This window comes from Oncorhynchus masou, chromosome 6 (genome assembly GCF_036934945.1).
Source record: "Oncorhynchus masou masou isolate Uvic2021 chromosome 6, UVic_Omas_1.1, whole genome shotgun sequence".
Classification (NCBI taxonomy): domain Eukaryota; kingdom Metazoa; phylum Chordata; class Actinopteri; order Salmoniformes; family Salmonidae; genus Oncorhynchus; species Oncorhynchus masou.
In genome coordinates this window covers 15,450,031-15,468,270 of record NC_088217.1, presented here as the reverse complement: position 1 = coordinate 15,468,270, position 18,240 = coordinate 15,450,031, and the positions used below count along the sequence as shown (strand labels likewise).

The following is an 18,240-nucleotide window of genomic DNA, read 5'->3' as shown; positions in this document are numbered from 1 at the left end:
GAGAGAGCGCACACCCCACGCAACCAACAGCGAGAGAGAGAGAGAGCGCACACCCCACGCAACCAACAGCGAGAGAGAGAGAGCGCACACCCCACGCAACCAACAGCGAGAGAGACGCACACCCCAACAGCGAACGAGAAGAGAGAGAGAGAGCGCACACCCCACGCAACCAACAGCGAGAGAGAGAGAGAGCGCACACACGCAACCAACAGCGAGAGAGAGAGAGAGCGCACACCCCACGCAACCAACAGTGAGAGAGAGCGCACACCCCACGCAACCAACAGCGAGAGAGAGAGAGAGAGCACACCCCACGCAACCAACAGCGAGAGAACGCACACCCACGCAGAGCGCACACCCCACCAACAGCGAGAGAGAGAGAGCGCACACCCACGCAACCAACAGCGAGAGAGAGAGAGAGCGCACACCCCACGCAACCAACAGCGAGAGAGAGAGAGCGCACACCCCACGCACCAACAGCACCCCACCGAAGAGAGAGAACACCCCACGCAACCAACAGCGAGAGAGAGAGAGAGCGCACACAGCGAGAGAGAGAGCGCACCCCACGCAACCAACAGCGAGAGAGAGAGCGCCGAGAGAGAACACCCACGCAACCAACAGCGAGAGAGAGAGAGACACCCACGCAACCAACAGCGAGAGAGAGAGCGCACACCCCACGCAACCAACAGCAGAGAGAGAGCGCACACCCCACGCAACCAACAGCGAGAGAGCGAGAGACCCCACGCAACCGAGAGAGAGAGAGCGCACCCCACGCAACCGAGAGAGAGAACACCCCACGCGAGAGAGAGAACACCCCACGCAACCGAGAGAGAGAGAACACCCCACGCAACCGAGAGAGAGAGAGAACACCCCACGCAACCGAGAGAGAGAGAACACCCCACGCAACCGAGAGAGAGAGAGAACACCCCACGCAACCGAGCGCAACCGAGAGAGAGAACACCCCACGCAACCGAGAGAGAACACCCCACGCAACCGAGAGAGCAGACACCCACGCAACCGAGAGAGAGAGAGCGCAACACCCCACGCAACCGACACCCCCCACGCAACCAACAGCGAGAGAGAGCGAGAGAGCGCACACCCACGCAACCAACAGCGAGAGAGAGAGAGCGCACACCCCACGCAACAACAGCGAGAGAGAGAGAGCACACCCCACGCAACCAACAGCGAGAGAGAGAGCGCACACCCCAAGCAACCAACAGCGAGAGAGCGAGAGAGACCCGCAACCGAGAGACACCCCACGCAACCACCCCACGCAACCGAGAGAGAGAGAACACACCACGAGAGAGAGAGAGAGAACACCCCACGCAACCGACCCCACGCAACCGAGAGAGAGAGAGAGAGAACACCCCACGCAACCGAGAGAGAGAGAGCACACCCCACGCAACCGAGAGAGAGAGAACACCCCACGCAACCGAGAGAGAGAACACCCCACGCAACCGAGAGAGAGAGACCCCACGCAACCGAGAGAGAGAGAACACCCACGCAACCGAGAGAGAGAGAGAGCGCACACCCGAGAGAGAGAGAGAGAGAGAACACGCAACCGAGAGAAGAGAGAGAGAGAGAGAGACCACGCAACCGAGAGAGAGAGCAACCGAGAGAGAGAGAGAGCACACCCCACGCAACCGAGAGAGAGAGCGCACACCCCACGCAACCGAGAGAGAGAGAGAGAGAGAGCGCACACCCCAGAGAGAGAGAGAGCGAACCGAGAGAGCGCAGAGAGAGAGAGACACCCCACGCAGAGAGAGAGAGCACACCCCCCACGCAACCAACAGCGAGAGAGAGAGAGAGAGAACACCCCACGCAACCAACGCAGCCAGAGAGAGAGAGACCACAACCAACAGCGAGAGAGAGAGAGCGCACACCCCACGCAACCGAGAGAGAGAGCACACCCCACGCAACCGAGAGAGAGAGAGAGAGAGAGCGCACCCCACGCAACCGAGAGAGAGCACACCCCAACCGCAAGAGAGAGACACACCACGCAACCGAGAGAGAGAGAGAGAGAGCACACCCCACGCAACCAACAGAGAGAGAGAGAGAGAGCGCACACCCCACGCAACCAACAGCGAGAGAGAGAGAGCGCACACCCCACGCAACCAACAGCGAGAGAGAGAGAGAGCACACCCCACGCAACCAACAGCGAGAGAGAGAGAGAGCACACCCCACGCAACCAACAGCGAGAGAGAGAGAGAGCGCACACCCCATGCAACCGAGAGCGAGAGAGAGCGCACACCCACGCAACCGAGAGAGAGCGCACACCCCACGCAACCGAGAGAGAGAGAGAGAGAGAGAGAGAGAGCGCACACCCAAACAGGGAGCGCACACCCCACGCAACCGAGAGAGAGAGCGCACACCCCACGCAACCGAGACCCCACGCAACCGAGAGAGAGAGAGAGAGAGAGAGAGCGCACACCCCACGCAACCAAACAGCCATGCACGCAACCAACAGCCGAGAGAGAGAGAGAGAGAGAGAGAGAGAGAGCACACGCACACCCCACGCAACCAACAGAGAGAGAGAGCGCACACCCCACGCCAACCAACCAGAGAGAGAGCGCACACCCCACGCAACCAACAGAGAGAGAGAGAGAGCGCACACCCCACGCAACCAACAGCGAGAGAGAGAGAGAGAGAGAGAGAGAGAGAGAGCACACCCCACGCAACCGAGAGAGAGAGAACACCCCACGCAACCAACAGCGAGAGAGAGAGAGAGCACACCCCACGCAACGGAGAGAGAGAGAGCACACCCCACGCAAACAACAGCGAGAGAGAGAGAGCGCACCCCACGCAACCAACAGAGAGAGAGAGAGAGAGAGAGAGAGAGAGAGAGAGAGAGAGAGAGAGCAATTCTGTGGAGATTTCAATGCAAGAACAGGTTCTGAGCCTGACTACACTGATGCGGGAGGTAACCACCACATATTTGGACACCCCTCCTTATACAGTAGCCCTATTATAAATAATAGAAACAGTCCTGACCAAATACTGAACAAAAATGGAAAGGAGTTAGTACATCTCTGTCGAGCCTTAGGCCTGTACATACTTAATGGTAGAATCAGAGGGGACTCTTTAGGTCAGTTTACTTACTGCTCAGCTCTTGGGACAAGTGTAGTCGATTATGCCATCACTGACATTGACCCCTCTTCCATTAGTGCATTCACTGTCAGACCACAGACACCCTTGTCAGATCACAGTCAGATCAACGTGTTTCTGAAGAAATTAACCGGCAATATTCATTCAAAAAAACAGTCCAATAAACTCTACAACATAAACCAATTATACAGATGGGCACCAAACAGTGCAGAGAGATTCACTGAAACATTGAACTCAAATGAAATAATGAACTCTATACAGTTTTTCAATAACTCACGGTACCAAAACAATAAAGATGGTGTCAATTCAGCTACTCAAAACATCAACTGCATATTCCAAAAAACAGCATCGAAAGCAAATTTGAGAAAACCAAAGAAATGCAACATCAGAAGCAAAAATCAAAATGTTTCTGACAAATGGTTTGATAATGAATGTAAAACAATTAGAAAACACTTGAGACAAATGTCAAACAAAAAACATAAGCAGCAAAACAACCCAGAGCTACGATATGAATACTTTGAAACTCTGAAACAGTATAAACAAACACTGAAACGCAAGAAATTTAATTATACCAACAGGACACTTGATGAAATTGAAAACGCAATTGACCAAAATCAGTTCTGGGACATGTGGAACAATTTAAGCACAACAAAGCCACAAGAATTAGCAATACAAGATGTAGGAATTTGGAAAACTTATTTTGATAATCTATACAAAAACATCCCACAAAAAGACTTGCAACAGAACCAATTAGAAATTAAAGAAAATTGAACATCCTTGAATCAGTCATTAAAAACAACCAAAATCCATTAGATTACCCAATAACCCAACAAGAACTAAATGAAAAGCTAAAATCTATTAAATCAAGGAAGGCTTGTGGTCTAGACAACATCAGAAATGAAATGCTGAAAAACAGCACACCTGAGTTGCAAAATGCTGTGCTTAAATTGTTCAACATGGTTTTAACTTCTGGCTGCTTCCCTGATGTCTGGAACCAGGGGCTCATCTCCCCTATCCACAAAAGTGGAGACAAATCAGACCCCAATAATTACAGGGGAATTTGCGTAAACAGTAACTTGGGAAAGATTTTCTGTAGCATTTTGAATTCAAGAATTCAAACCTTTCTTCAAGAAAAAAATGTAATAAGTAAATGTCAAATTGGCTTTCTCCCTAACCATCGCACTACTGACCATATATACACCTTACACACACTAATTAATAAACACGTCCACCAAAAAAAGAGGGCAAAATCTTTGCTTGTTTTATTGACTTTAAAAAAGCATTTGATCCGATTTGGCACGAAGGGCTATTCTACAAAATTCTACAAAGTGGGCTTGGTGGTAAGGTATATGACTTAATAAAATGTATGTACACAGAAAACAAGTGTGCAATAAAAATCAAAAACCAAAGAACAGAATTTTTTTCACAATGTCGAGGTGTGAGACAAGGCAGCAGTTTGAGTCCAAATCTTTTCAACATTTATATCAATGAATTAGCAGACATGTTGGACCAATCTCCAGCCCCAGGACTCACACTATTTGACACAGAGGTGAAATACCTGCTATATGCTGATGACTTGGTACTTCTATCACCAACCAAAGAAGGTCTTCAACAGAAAATTAATATTCTGGAGCAATATTGCCATAATTGGGCCCTGGCAGTAAATTTCCAAAAAACTAAAATCATGATTTTCCAAAAAAAAAAACAGATGTCAGAAACACAAATTCACCCTGAACAACACCTTAATTGAACACACAAAATTACACCTATCTTGGTCTGACCATATCTGCATCATGAAACTTCAATATGGCAGTGAATGCACTCAAAGAAAAAGCCCGCAGAGCAATGTATGCAATAAAAATGAAATTATTCAAAATCAACATCCCAATTAGAATTTGGACTAAAATATTTGACAGTGTAATCCTACCAATAGCTCTTTATGGAAGTGAGGTTTGGGGGCCACTCAATAAACTGGACTTTAAAATGTGGGACAAACATCCAATTGAAGCCCTACATGCAGAATTCTGTCGGAAAATCCTACAAGTCCAGAGAAATACACCAACTAATGCATGTAGGGCAGAATTGGGCCGTTTTCCAGTAATAATGAAAATACAGAAAAGATCATTCAAATTTTGGCTACATCTGAATTCAAGTCCAAATTCAAATCTGCAATTTAAATCACTTCAAACCCAAGAGCTGAGCCCAGAAACGAGCCCTCTCAGTCAGCTGGTGTTGGACCTCACCAACCAAGCTGACACCAGCACTGCTTCAAAAGAAAGAATTCCAATAAGCAAAATCATGAACCAATCAAAGGAATCATATTTACAACATTGGAAAAATGAAACAAAATCCCAAAGCCGACTAAATTGCTATCTGACCCTAAACAGAGAATATGAATTGGCTGATTATCTCTACTCTGTCAGAGATACGAAGCAGAGACAGATCCTTACCAAGTACAGGCTGAGTGACCACCGATTGGCAATAGAAACCGGCAGACATAAAAAGACATGGCTACCCAAAGAGGAGCGTGTATGTGGTCACTGCATAACAGGGGAGGTAGAGACAGAGATGCACTTTCTCCTCTACTGTGATAAATATTCCTCACAAAGAGATTCATTATTCACAGAAATTACTAAACATATTCCAAATTTTTACAAATTGAACCCAGAGGAAAAACTAAGAATACTCATGGGCGAAGGAGCAATGGCTCCTCTTGCAGCCAAATATGTATTTTCCTGCCATAGCCTGAGGGACACTGAATAATAACATCTGCATTGTAAGCAGTAACTTACTTGTTATTGCTATTATTGTTATTACTGTAATTATTATTTTTTTGTATTTAAATTTGTATTATTATTTACTACACTTTTATATTTTATATTTGCTATCATTTAGAATTTTGTTACAATGTATATTGTATACATTGTTGCTTTGGCAATATTGACACAATGTTTTTCATGCCAATAAAGCAGCTTGAATTTGAATTTGAGAGAGAGAGAGAGAGAGAGCACCCCACGCAACCAACAGCGAGAGAGAGAGAGCACACCCCACGCAACCGAGAGAGAGAGAGAGAGAGAGCACACCCCACGCAACCAACAGCGAGAGAGAGAGAGAGAGCACCCCACGCAACCAACAGCGAGAGAGAGAGAGAGAGAGAGAGCACCCCACACAACCAACAGCGAGAGAGAGAGAGAGAGAGAGAGAGAGAGAGCACCCCACGCAACCAACAGCGAGAGAGAGAGAGAGAGCACCCCACGCAACCAACAGCGAGAGAGAGAGAGCACACCCCACGCAACCGAGAGAGAGAGAGAGAGAGAGAGAGAGCACACCCCACGCAACCAACAGCGAGAGAGAGAGCACACCCCACGCAACCAACAGCGAGAGAGACAGAGCACAGAGAGAGAGAACCAGAGAGAGAGAGAGCACACCCCACGCAACCAACAGAGAAAGAGAGAGAGAGAGAGAGAGCACACCCCACGCAACCAACAGAGAAAGACAGAGAGAGAGAGAGAGCACACCCCACGCAACCAACAGAGAAAGAGAGAGAGAGAGACAGAGAGAGAGCACACCCCACACAACCAACAGAGAGAGAGAGCGCACCCCACGCAACCAACAGAGAAAGAGAGAGAGACCCAACCACAGAACAGAGAAAGAGAGAGCACACCCCACGCAACCGAGAGAGAGAGAGAGAGAGCGCACACCCCACGCAACCAACAGCGAGAGAGAGAGAGCACACCCCACGCAACCGAGAGAGAGAGAGAGAGAGCACACCCCACGCAACCAACAGAGAAAGAGAGAGAGCGCACACCCCACGCAACCAACAGCGAGAGAGAGAGAGAGCACACCCCACGCAACCAACAGAGAGAGAGAGAGAGCGCACCCCACGCAACCGAGAGAGAGAGAGAGCGCACCCCACGCAACCAACAGCGAGAGAGAGAGAGAGCGCACCCCACGCAACCAAGAGAGAGAGAGAGCGCACACCCCATGCAACCAACAGAGAGAGAGGAAAAACTTCCCTCCCCCCCCTACCGCCCTACCATGTGGTAAACTGGAGAAAGACGACAATAGTTGTTTTTTACATGGATTCAGACAGTCAGACACTAATCAACTCCATTCATAAGGGAGTACACACACACACTTACCATTTCTACTGGTGAACTGCATTCACTGGAAACATGCAGGGTGCCCTTCTAACTTAATAATTCACACTTCGATAGATAGGGTACTTCAGTTGTGCTTCAAAGGAATGCCAACACTGCACAGTTTTCAGAAGATCTAGACCTACATTTACATATTTGAATAATGAACAGGCTTTTCAGCATAATTAAACCCTATGAGAGTTTAGAAGTGTTATCAAAAGTCGAGTTATCCCAAAAAACATCCCAACGAACATCCATGGGGTCATGCTACTGATTAGAATCAAGGACATGTCTGGAGGGTGAGTATAACATGGTCAAATAAACTTGAGATGATTTGATTAAATTACAACTGACTAAGGAGTAACATGGCAAAAAAAACTATCAGAGTATCGAAGAACAGCTTTGCACCTTTAGCCTGCTGTGTCCTGAACCAAATAAATGAATCAAGATAGGAATTAAGATTGAGCCTAGATATTGCAGTGTCAGGGTTTTGGGTGTGTAAAGCATATCTCGGGGAGAATATTTATTATGCTCCAACTCAGGGGTCCCTACTAGCTACATGTGTATCTTCAAGGGACTCAAATGAAGTTTGACAAACCAAGAAATTGTAGAGGACATTGACGGTGCTCGGTATAAGCCATGTGGAGCTAAAAACAGAACTAAACTCAGCAAAAAAATAAATGTCCTCTCACTGTCAACTACATATATTTTCAGCAAACTTCACATGTAGATATTTTTATGAACATAACAAGATTCAACAACTGAGGCATAAACTGAACATGTTCCACAGACATGTGACTAACATAAATGGAACAGTGTATCCCTGAACAAAGGGGGGTCAAAATCAAAAGTAACAGTCCATGCAGCTGGTGGACACACCAGATACGAAGTGCATCTCCTCCTGCAACAGATTTGCTAGTTCTTGTTGTGAGATGGTGGAAGAGTGGGGTAACAAGGCACCTGCAAGTTCCCGGACATTTCTGGGGGGAATGTTCCTAGCCCTCCGATCCAACAGGTCCTAGATGTGCTCAATGGGATCGAGATCCTGGCTCTTCGCTGGCCATGGCACAACACTGCCATTCCTGGCTTGAAGGAAATCACGCACAGAATGAGCAGTATGGCTGGTGGCATTGTCATGCTGGAAGGTCATGTCAGAATGAGCCTGCAGGAAGGGTAACACATGAGGGAGGAGGATGTCTTCCCTGTAACGCACAGCTTTGAGATTGCCTGCAATGACAACAAGCTCAGTCCGATGATGCCGTGACACACCGCCCCAGACCATGATGGACCCTCCACCTCGAAATCGATCCCGCTCCAGAGTACAGGCCTCGGTGTAACGCTCATTCCTTCGACGATAAACATGAATTCACCCATCACCCCTGGTGAGACAAAAACGCAACGTCAATGATGAGCACTTTGTCAGTCCTGTCTGGTCCAGGTGTGATGTTCAGATGTACAGGTCCTGTGCAGGTGTTGTTACACGTGGTCAACCACTGCGAGGACGATCAGCTGTCCGTCCTGTCTCCCTGTAGCTCTGTCTTAGGCGTTTCACAGAATGAACATTGCATTTTATTGCCCTGGCCACATCAGCAGGTACCCTGGGCATCGTTCTTTTGGTGTTTGTCAGAGTCAGAAAGGTCTCTTTAGTGTCCGAAGTTTTCATAACGGTGACCTTAATTGCCTACCGTCTAAGCTGTTAGTGTCTTAACGACCGTTCCACGGGTGCATGTTCATTAATTGTTTATGGTTCACCGAACAAGCACAGGAAACAGTGTTTAAACCCTTTACAATTAAGATCTGTGAAGTTATTTGTTTTTTTTACAAATGATCTTTGAAATACAGGGTCCTGAAAAAGGGACGTTTATTTTTGCTGAGTTTATAAAGCTGTAGACTGATATAACCTGTTAGCACTGGAACTACAACTGGATTTATTTTTGTTCCCTATGATTTAGTACAGCAGAAGGCCCGTTGTCTTCTGTCATTCCCAGAAAAGGATTTGTTACCAGAAAAATAGATGCCATGTAGCAAGGTACAAAGATCTCAAATGGTTGAAATGTAGTAGAGGCTGGCACTGTGTAATCTGATTCTGAAACCCACCCCACCCCCTCTTTTAGGGGGATTTTGCTTTGTGCAACCAGCATATTGTCCTTAATCTTGTTGCATTTGTTGGCTTGCAAAGACCTGACCATTCTGATAAGGTTACAGAGTTAATGCCCACTGACATAATTAGAGTATTTTATCTGCCCATGGACGTGGAGGGGCAAGAACACTTTAAAGCAAAAGCAGCAGTCACGTATATTGCAAGGCCGGCTGTCCTTTTCAACCAGTTACATTTCCATCTACATTGGATAGATTTGCGCCAGTCTAATGGATAAGGGGCAAACACACCCGACCGACTTTGACCAAAAATCAGTCAGTGAAAGGCTGTCAGCTGTAGGTGGTTTCAACATTTAGAATTGGGAAAGAATCTGTTGGAGAAGATTTAAAAACATGTTTTTAAGTGTTTTTAGTATGACACCTTCAGACTTTCAATGGTGGTTAAAAGCCATAGGATTACCTTAGGTAATCTGCAATATTGTAATTATTCGCCTACCTCCTCATGCCTTTTGCACACATTGTATATAGACTCCCCCTTTTTTTCTACTGTGTTATTGACTTGTTAATTGTTTACTCCATGTGTAACAACTCTGTGTTGTCTGTTCACACTGCTATGCTTTATCTTGGCCAGGTCGCAGTTGTAAATGAGAACTTGTTCTCAACTATCCTACCTGGTTAAATAAAGGTGAAATAAAAAAATAAAATAAAAAAGGTAAAATCAGCAGGTTGTTGTGAACTCAGTTTGTTGATTAGCAAAAAAACTACTAAGGCCCTATTAAAAAACAAGTTTCCAGGATTTAGCCAAAAACACCATTCATTTTTGACAGCAAGCCATCCCCAAAATGTTTAGATTGAGTAACTTAAAACCTCAAAAAGGCACATTCCTTCAAACTTACTTTGTCTTTGCAGGGGAAAACAATGATCAACATTGGTCTATTCCAGTAACTCAAAGCCCTTTCAGCTGATCAGGTCTGTGAGTTTGTGCCTCTATCATCACACGATATGGCACTTTGTGATGACAGCTCTGTCCTGACCGAGTGCACTCTGCAGCAAGACACCGTTTAATCAACGCCGTTACTGATGATCTACTGCCATCTCCACCCGGTCGCAGTTAATCAAATCTCTCTGACGCAGCCCGTCCTTGACATCTCCCCACCTATTAATTACCAGACCGGCAGGATAAACGTCACGACGATTGCTAAACAAGACAAATCACGAACGCGTCTATCCCCTCGTCAGACAGCGTCTGCCCGCCTACTCGCCCTTGCTGTGGACGACCTGACAGACGGAAGGACATATTGACTTTGGGACTGACTGAAATACTTGCTGAAGGACTGACTAAACGAGGGGCTGACTGACAGACAGGTTGAAGGATGTCTGACAGACTGAAGGCCGGACGGGCTGACTGAAATACTGACTAACTGAAGGATGTCTGACAGACTGAAGGCCGGACGACTGAAATACTGACTGACTGAAATACTGACTAACTGAAGGATGTCTGACAGACTGAAGGCCGGACGGGCTGACTGAAATACTGACTAACTGAAGGACGTCTGACGGACTGAAGGCTGACGGACTGAAGGCCAGACGGGCTGACTGAAATACTGACTAACTGAAGGATGTCTGACAGACTGAAGGCCGGACGGGCTGACTGAAATACTGACTAACTGAAGGATGTCTGACAGACTGAAGGCCGGACGGGCTGACTGAAATACTGACTAACTGAAGGACGTCTGACAGACTGAAGGCCGGACGGGCTGACTGAAATACTGACTAACTGAAGGATGTCTGACAGACTGAAGGCCGGACGGGCTGACTGAAATACTGACTAACTGAAGGATGTCTGACGGACTGATGGTCTGAAGAGCTGACTGGCAGGAGGACTGACGGGCTGACTAACCAACTGATGGACTGTGAATTGCTACTTTGAGGACATTTGGTGGCAGTAGGACTGATGAAAAGGTGTTGACAGCACACATTCGTTCTAGCCCGTACAGCTGCCAGCCATGGAGAATAAGTGGCCGACACCCATCCCCCTCCAGTCTTTGACCCCTTAACAGTCACAGGGTGTCTGCTATGACACTAGCACCATTTACTTGCAGATTGTTGTGATCTGGTCCTCATTACTGGTATCCTCTCTTTCACAAACTTTTGTAGAAGTCTTAAGCATTGATTCCCATTTAAAGATGTTCTCCAATGATTTTGTAACTGTACCTGTAGAAAAACGATATCTCAAGTCTAAAACCAATACAGTACACCCACTAAAAATGTTTGTTTTTTTAGCAAAATAACGTTTTTTAGACCACTGCAAACCTCAAGGATTAGGGCAGTCAAGGAGTTTGTCTGATTGGAATGCGTGATGTCGTCGGCCCCCCACCAGGGTAGAGGAACTATAGAACAAAAGGAAAGCCCCCCCCTAGTGTCATACCTGCACCACCTGAGAACATATCATATTTTATTTGTCATATGTGCCAAATACAACAGGTGTAGGTAGACCTTACAGTGAAATGCTTACTTACAAGCCTTTAACCAAACAATGCAGTTTTAAGAAAATACCTTAAAAATGTTATTGCCTTTTGTAATGTAAATCTGGTGAAAAGGAGTCTGGGAGGGCTTTAACTCAACTGGAGGCAATTAGTGTAGTCGGTCATGCATATTGGACCTCTGTGGTTTAAACTCATGAAATAATCCATCACCACCGATATTGAAGCTACACCATGATCAAAACATTAGGAACACCTGCTCTTTCCATGACATACTGATCAGGTGAAGCCAGGTGAATGCTATGATCCCTTAATAAATGTCACCACCTGTTCAATCCATTGAAAATCTGTGTAGATTAAAGGGGAGGAGACAGAATAAAGGCTTTTTAAACCTCGAGACAGTTGAAACATGTATTGTGTGTGTTTGCCATTCAGAGGGTGAATGGGCAAGACAAAAGATTTAAGTGCCCTTGAACGAGGTATGGGAGTAGGTGCCAGGCGCACCAGTTTTGAGTGAGTCAAGAATTGCAATGCTGCCGGGTTTTAAATTTTACCTTTATTTAACTAGGCATGTCAGTTAAGAATAAACTCTGATTTAAAATGAGGGCCTACCGGAGAACAGTGGGTTAACTGCCTTGACCAGGGGTAGAATGACAGATTTTTACCTTGTCACCTCGGTGATTCGATCCAACAACCTTTTGGTTACATTTACATTTACATTTAAGTCATTTAGCAGACGCTCTTATCCAGAGCGACTTACAAATTGGTGAATTCACCTTCTGACATCCAGTGGAACAACCACTTTACAATAGTGCATCTAAATCATTTAAGGGGGGGTGAGAAGGATTACTTATCCTATCCTAGGTATTCCTTGAAGAGGTGGGGTTTCAGGTGTCTCCGGAAGGTGGTGATTGACTCCGCTGTCCTGGCGTCGTGAGGGAGTTTGTTCCACCATTGGGGGGCCAGAGCAGTGAACAGTTTTGACTGGGCTGAGCGGGAACTGTACTTCCTCAGTGGTAGGGAGGTTACTGGCCCAATGCTCTAACCACTAGGCTACCTGCCAACCACACGCTTGACAGTTTCCCCCATAAATGGTCCAAATTAATTACGTAGAAATGATACGTGATTTTCTGGATTTTTGTTTTAGATTCCGTCTCTCACAGTTGAAGTGTACCTATGATAAAAATGACAGACCTCTACATGCTTTGTAAGTAGGAAAACCTGCAAAATCGGCAGTGTATCAAATACTTGTTCTCCCCACTGTATATGATGAACAGAGTAGCAGTAGTGTAAAAGAGGGGTTGGTGGGTGGTAGGTGGGACACAATGCAGATAGCCCGGTTAACCAATGTGCAGGTGCACTGGTTGGTCGGCCCAATTGAGGTAGTACGTACATGAATGTATAGCTAAAGTGACTATGCATATATGATAAACAGAGAGTAGCATCAGCGTAAAAAGAGGGGTTGGGGGGAGGCACACAATGCAAATAGTCCGGGTAGCCATTTGATTATCTGTTCAGGAGTCTTATGGCTTGGGGGTAAAAACTGTTGAGAAGCCTTTTTGTCCTAGACTTGGCACTCCAGTACCCCTTACCATGCGGTAGTAGAGAGAACAGTCTATGACTGGGGTGGCTGGGGTCTTTGACAATGTTTAGGGCCTTCCTCTGACACCGCCTGGTGTAGAGGTCCTGGATGGCAGGCAACTTAGCCCCAGTGATGTACTGGGCCGTACGCACTACCCTCTGTAGTGCCTTGCAGTCAGAGGCCAAGCAATTGCCGTACCAGGCAGCGATGTAACCAGTCAGGATGCTCTCGTTGTTGCAGCTGTAGAACCTTTTGAGGATCTCAGGACTCGTGCCAAATCCTTTTAGTTTTCTGAGGGGCAATAGGCTTTGTCGTGCCCTCTTCACAACTGTCTTGGTGTGTTTGGAGCATTCTAGTGTGTTGTTGATGTGGACCCCAAGGAACTTGAAGCTCTCAACCTACTCCACTACAGCTCTGTCGATGAGAATGAGGGCGTGCTCGATCCTCCTTTTCCTGTCATCCACAATCATCTCCTTAGTCTTGGTTACGTTGAGGGAAAGGTTGTTATTCTGGCACCACCCGGCAGGTCTCTGACTTCCTCCCTATAGGCTGTCTCATCATTGCCGGTGATCAGGCCTACCACTGTTGGGTCGTCTGCAAACTTAATGATGGTGTCGGAGTCGTGCCTGGCCATGCAGTCGTGGGTGAACAGGGAGTACAGGAGGGGACTGAGCCCACACCCCTGGGGAGCTCCAGCGTTGAGGATCAGAGTGGCTGATGTGTTGCTACCTACCCTCACTACTTGGGGGCGGCCCGTCAGGAAGTCCAGGATCCAGTTGCAGAGGGAGGTGTTTAGTCCCAGGATCCTTAGCTTAGTGATGAGCAAAACTAAAATCAAGAAAATAACTAGTTCCTTTAAGTTGTGATAGAGTTGCATTTTTAAAAGAATGATCTAGTTATTACTGTGCATTTGGAAAGTATTCAGACCCCTTGATTTGTTTCCACATTTAGTTACATTACAGCCTTATTCTAAAATGTATTCAATTGTCCCCCTCAGCTACACAAAATAGTTCATAATTACAAATAAAAAAAAACTGGTTTAGATATTTTAGCAAATCTATTAAATTAAATAAAAACAGAAATACTTCATTTACAAAAGTATTCAGAACCTTTGCCATGAGACTCAGAATTGAGCTCAGGTGCATCCTGTTTCCATTGATCATCACACACAGCACACTTGTCTATATAAAAAGGTCCCACAGTTGACAGTGCATATCAGAGCAAAAACCAAGCGCTGGGGTAAAAGGAATTGTCAGTAGGGCTCCGAGACAGGGTTGTGTCAAGTCACAGATCTGGGGAAGGACACCAAAAAATGTCTGCAGCATTGAAGGTCCCCAAGAAAACAGTTGCCTCATCATTATTAAAACGGAAGAAGTTTGGAACCACCAAGACTCTTCCTACAGCTGGCCGCCCGGCCAAACTGCGCAGTCGGGGGAGAAGGGCATTGGTCAGGGAGCCCAATGGTAACTCTGACAGAGCTCCAGAGTTCCTCTGTAGAGATGGGAGAAGGAGGACAACCATCAAATCAGGCCTTTATGGTAGAGTGGCCAGGCGGAAGCCACTCCTAAGTAAAGACACAGGACAGCCCGTTTTGAGTTTGCCAAGAGGCACCTAAAGGACTCTCAGACCATGAAAAACAAGATTATCTGGTCTGATGACCAGAGCCTGAAAGCCAAGCATCACAATCTGGAAGAAACCTGGCACCCTCCCTCCCATGAAGCATGCTGGTGGCAGCATCGTGCTGTTGGGATGTTTTTCAGCGGCCGGGACTGGCAGACTAGTCAGGATCGAGGGAAAGATGAATGAAGCAAAGTACAGAAAGATCCTTGATGAAAATCTGCTCTAGAGCGCTCAGGACCTCAGACTGGGATGAAGGTTCACCTTCCAACAGGACAACGACCCTAAGCACACAGCCAAGACAACTCAGAAGTGGCTGTGGGACAAGTCTCTGAATGTCCTTGAGTGGCCCAACCACTCTCTGGAGAGACCTGAAAATAGATGTGCAGAGACGCTCCCCATCCAACCTGACAGAGCTTGAGAGGATCTGCAGAGAAGAATGTGAGAAACTCCCCAAATACAGGTGTGCCAAGCTTGTAGCATCGGACCAAAGAAGACTCAAGGCTGTAATCGCTGCCAAATGTGCTTCAACAAAGTACTGAGTAAAGTGTCTGAATACGTATGTAAATGTGATTTCAGTTTTTATACATTTACAAAACAGTTTTTGCTTTGTCCATTATGGACTATTGTGTGTAGATTGCTGAGGACAAACCACTTTAGAATAAGTCGAATGTAACAAATGTGAAAAAAGTCAAGGGGTCTGAATACTTTCCGAATGCACAGCACATGCCGGGTCGACCTAGAAGTTCAATGGGCAATCGATATCAAGATAGGACATTCCATGTGGTTTCTGGGTTTATGGCGCTGTCATAACTTAATCTGTCACTTCAGTTATGAGGGCAGCTATGAGCTTAAAAGAACAGATGGCCATCCTTTGAGGAATGGTAGGTTACTGAGGCAGAGTCGTAACCCTGAGGGATGCAAGAGATCAGGCATTCACTCTCACGGACTGCTCTTCTGTCTACATTTGCCATGGATGTTGTTGGATAAATTAATATCAAAACACACACACATTTAGAAAGAAAAATGAAGTGGTAGAAAACATCATGGCCTGGACTTGAACCTTCTAATAACTGTCCCAGCCTAATTCTATACACAACACTTAAAATAATCACTGCTTACCTTTAGACTAAATACCAAGGTCAAGCCTTTCACATGCCTTTCTCCTTGTCATTTTGTGACACTTATTACTTAACAAGCATCGTTATCCCATCTAAAGTACTCTCTAACAAGTTAAATACTTAGCCTTAACAAGACAGCCAATAGTAAGTAAATCTACTGAATTCCATCAAAGCATGCTATTTATCCCCCATTTGTTTGAGTGAATTGCCTGTGTGTGGAGGGAGGGGGTGCATGACTGTAGTTGTGACATCTTCCATAGAATTGCTTCTGTCAAGCCACATACTCTTTTTAGGGCGGCAGGGTAGTGGTTAGAGCGTTGGACTAGTAACCCAAAGGTTGCAAGTTCGAATCCCCGAGCTGACAAGGTACAAATCTATTGTTCTGCCCCTGAACAGGCAGTTAACCCACTGTTCCTAGGCCGTCATTGAAAATAAGAATTTGTTCTTAACTGACTTGCCTAGTAAAATAAAGGTACAATTAAAAAATAATACTGGGCCACAAACGGTGTAACAGATCAAACACCTGTGAACATGTTACTTAGGGATCAGTGTGTCAACCAGCTGAATATGCAGGTTGACGATTCTTGACATCTCTTGAAGAGGAATTCTTTATCACCATTACGCCCTCCCTCCATTTTTGTTCAATCTGCCTCCAAAATCAAAGTTTGATACACGGGTTACATAGCCAGTAAGTTCTTCATCATAGCCATGAAAGTTGTAATAACTATCTGAAAAAACCCCAGATATCAGATAATATTAAGTATTTTGTATACAGAAATGCCACCGGAGAAGTATTGTGAAGACTGCAGCGTAGAGCAACGACGCCTGCCGGACACTGACCAAACGGGCTGTAGAAACTAAACAGCAGCGAAGTTGGTTTACAACCTTCCATTGGCTTTGACTCTACCTCAATACTCGTGTGATACTTATACACAGGATACTATGGATTTCTTTTCTAGAATTACAACAATGTATCACAAGGCAATAAGTAGTTGTTACAACATTTGTTACCCAACTAAGAATATGTTGCTAGTGACATTGTAGCCGCCAACTAAAATTAGCGTGGTCACAATTTGACGCCAGATAGCCTAATGCAAAAGACAACTGAGTTGTAATAACCTAGTGATCGAGCATAGCGTTACCACATAGGTTTATTTACGCACTCAACTTTTACACGAAGACTCATTTTACATAGCAACGTTGTATTCCATATACCGATACACCGAGTATTGGTGTCTGCTTTCAACGTTAGTGCGGTTGGTCACATTCACCCTGCTAGGTCACCCCTATGTGCAGTAACTGTGGGACGTTTCTGAGAAACAGGGTTTTGCCAGGCTCAAAAGTAGGTTTTCACACTTGGCCTGGAGCCATGGAAGTAACACAAGCTCAGAACTCCTTCACTCACCTTCAATTCTTATAAAAGAGGTTTCATTCCACGACCTGCAATTTCGTGCAAGTATTCAGTGCCCTTCCCTGGGGTGTCTTATCCAATTTGTCCGCAACTTGTGCTTTTAAATCCAGGAAAATCACAACGGTTTAAGGAGAACACAAATTCCACTGTCGTTCAGATTTGAGTTTGGTTGGTATTACATTGTTTCACAAGACGCGCTTCAAACAACTCCGTTTTAGTAAAAGACCTGCGATGTTCATGTACATTTCCCGGTATAAACCCAACTCATGCGCGCTCGTATTGACTTGATGTTATTCTCAAATTGCACTGTGCGCTTTCTACGATTTCCACATGTACCCGGTGAATAGTGTCGAGAATGGACAGATAACCTCACCACAGCATAGATACGCCAGCCCCCGATATGCGTAATGTTTTAAAGGGGCTTGGCCACACTGAAATATCCCGGTGACTGTCTGACCCCTCCTGATCAACCAACTTGGTTCTCTTAAAGGGGCAAAATATTAGATTTCCAATAAAATGGCACTGTTGTGAGAGTAGTAATGTTGTGAGTGCCTGTACTGCTTTATGAAGAGGGATCAACAAGCTATATCAGGGCGGCAGGGAGCCTAGTGGTTCGAGCGTTGGGCCAGTAACCGAAAGTGTTGCTATATCGAATCCCGAAGCTGCCAAGGTAAAAGTCTGTTCTGCC

The 18,240-nt window shown here is 46.0% G+C and overlaps 1 protein-coding gene across 1 annotated transcript in view; it reads right to left on the bottom strand.

The window, feature by feature from the left end:
* LOC135541466 (plexin-B1-like) overlaps window positions 1-17,943 on the bottom strand; it is a 180,032-nt gene extending 162,089 nt beyond the window's left edge. Inside the window, exon 1 of the mRNA XM_064967774.1 lies at window positions 17,547-17,943. The gene's annotated coding sequence lies outside the window, so the exon portion shown is untranslated. The remainder of the gene's footprint in view (window positions 1-17,546) is intronic.
* Between the last annotated feature and the right edge of the window lie 297 nt (window positions 17,944-18,240).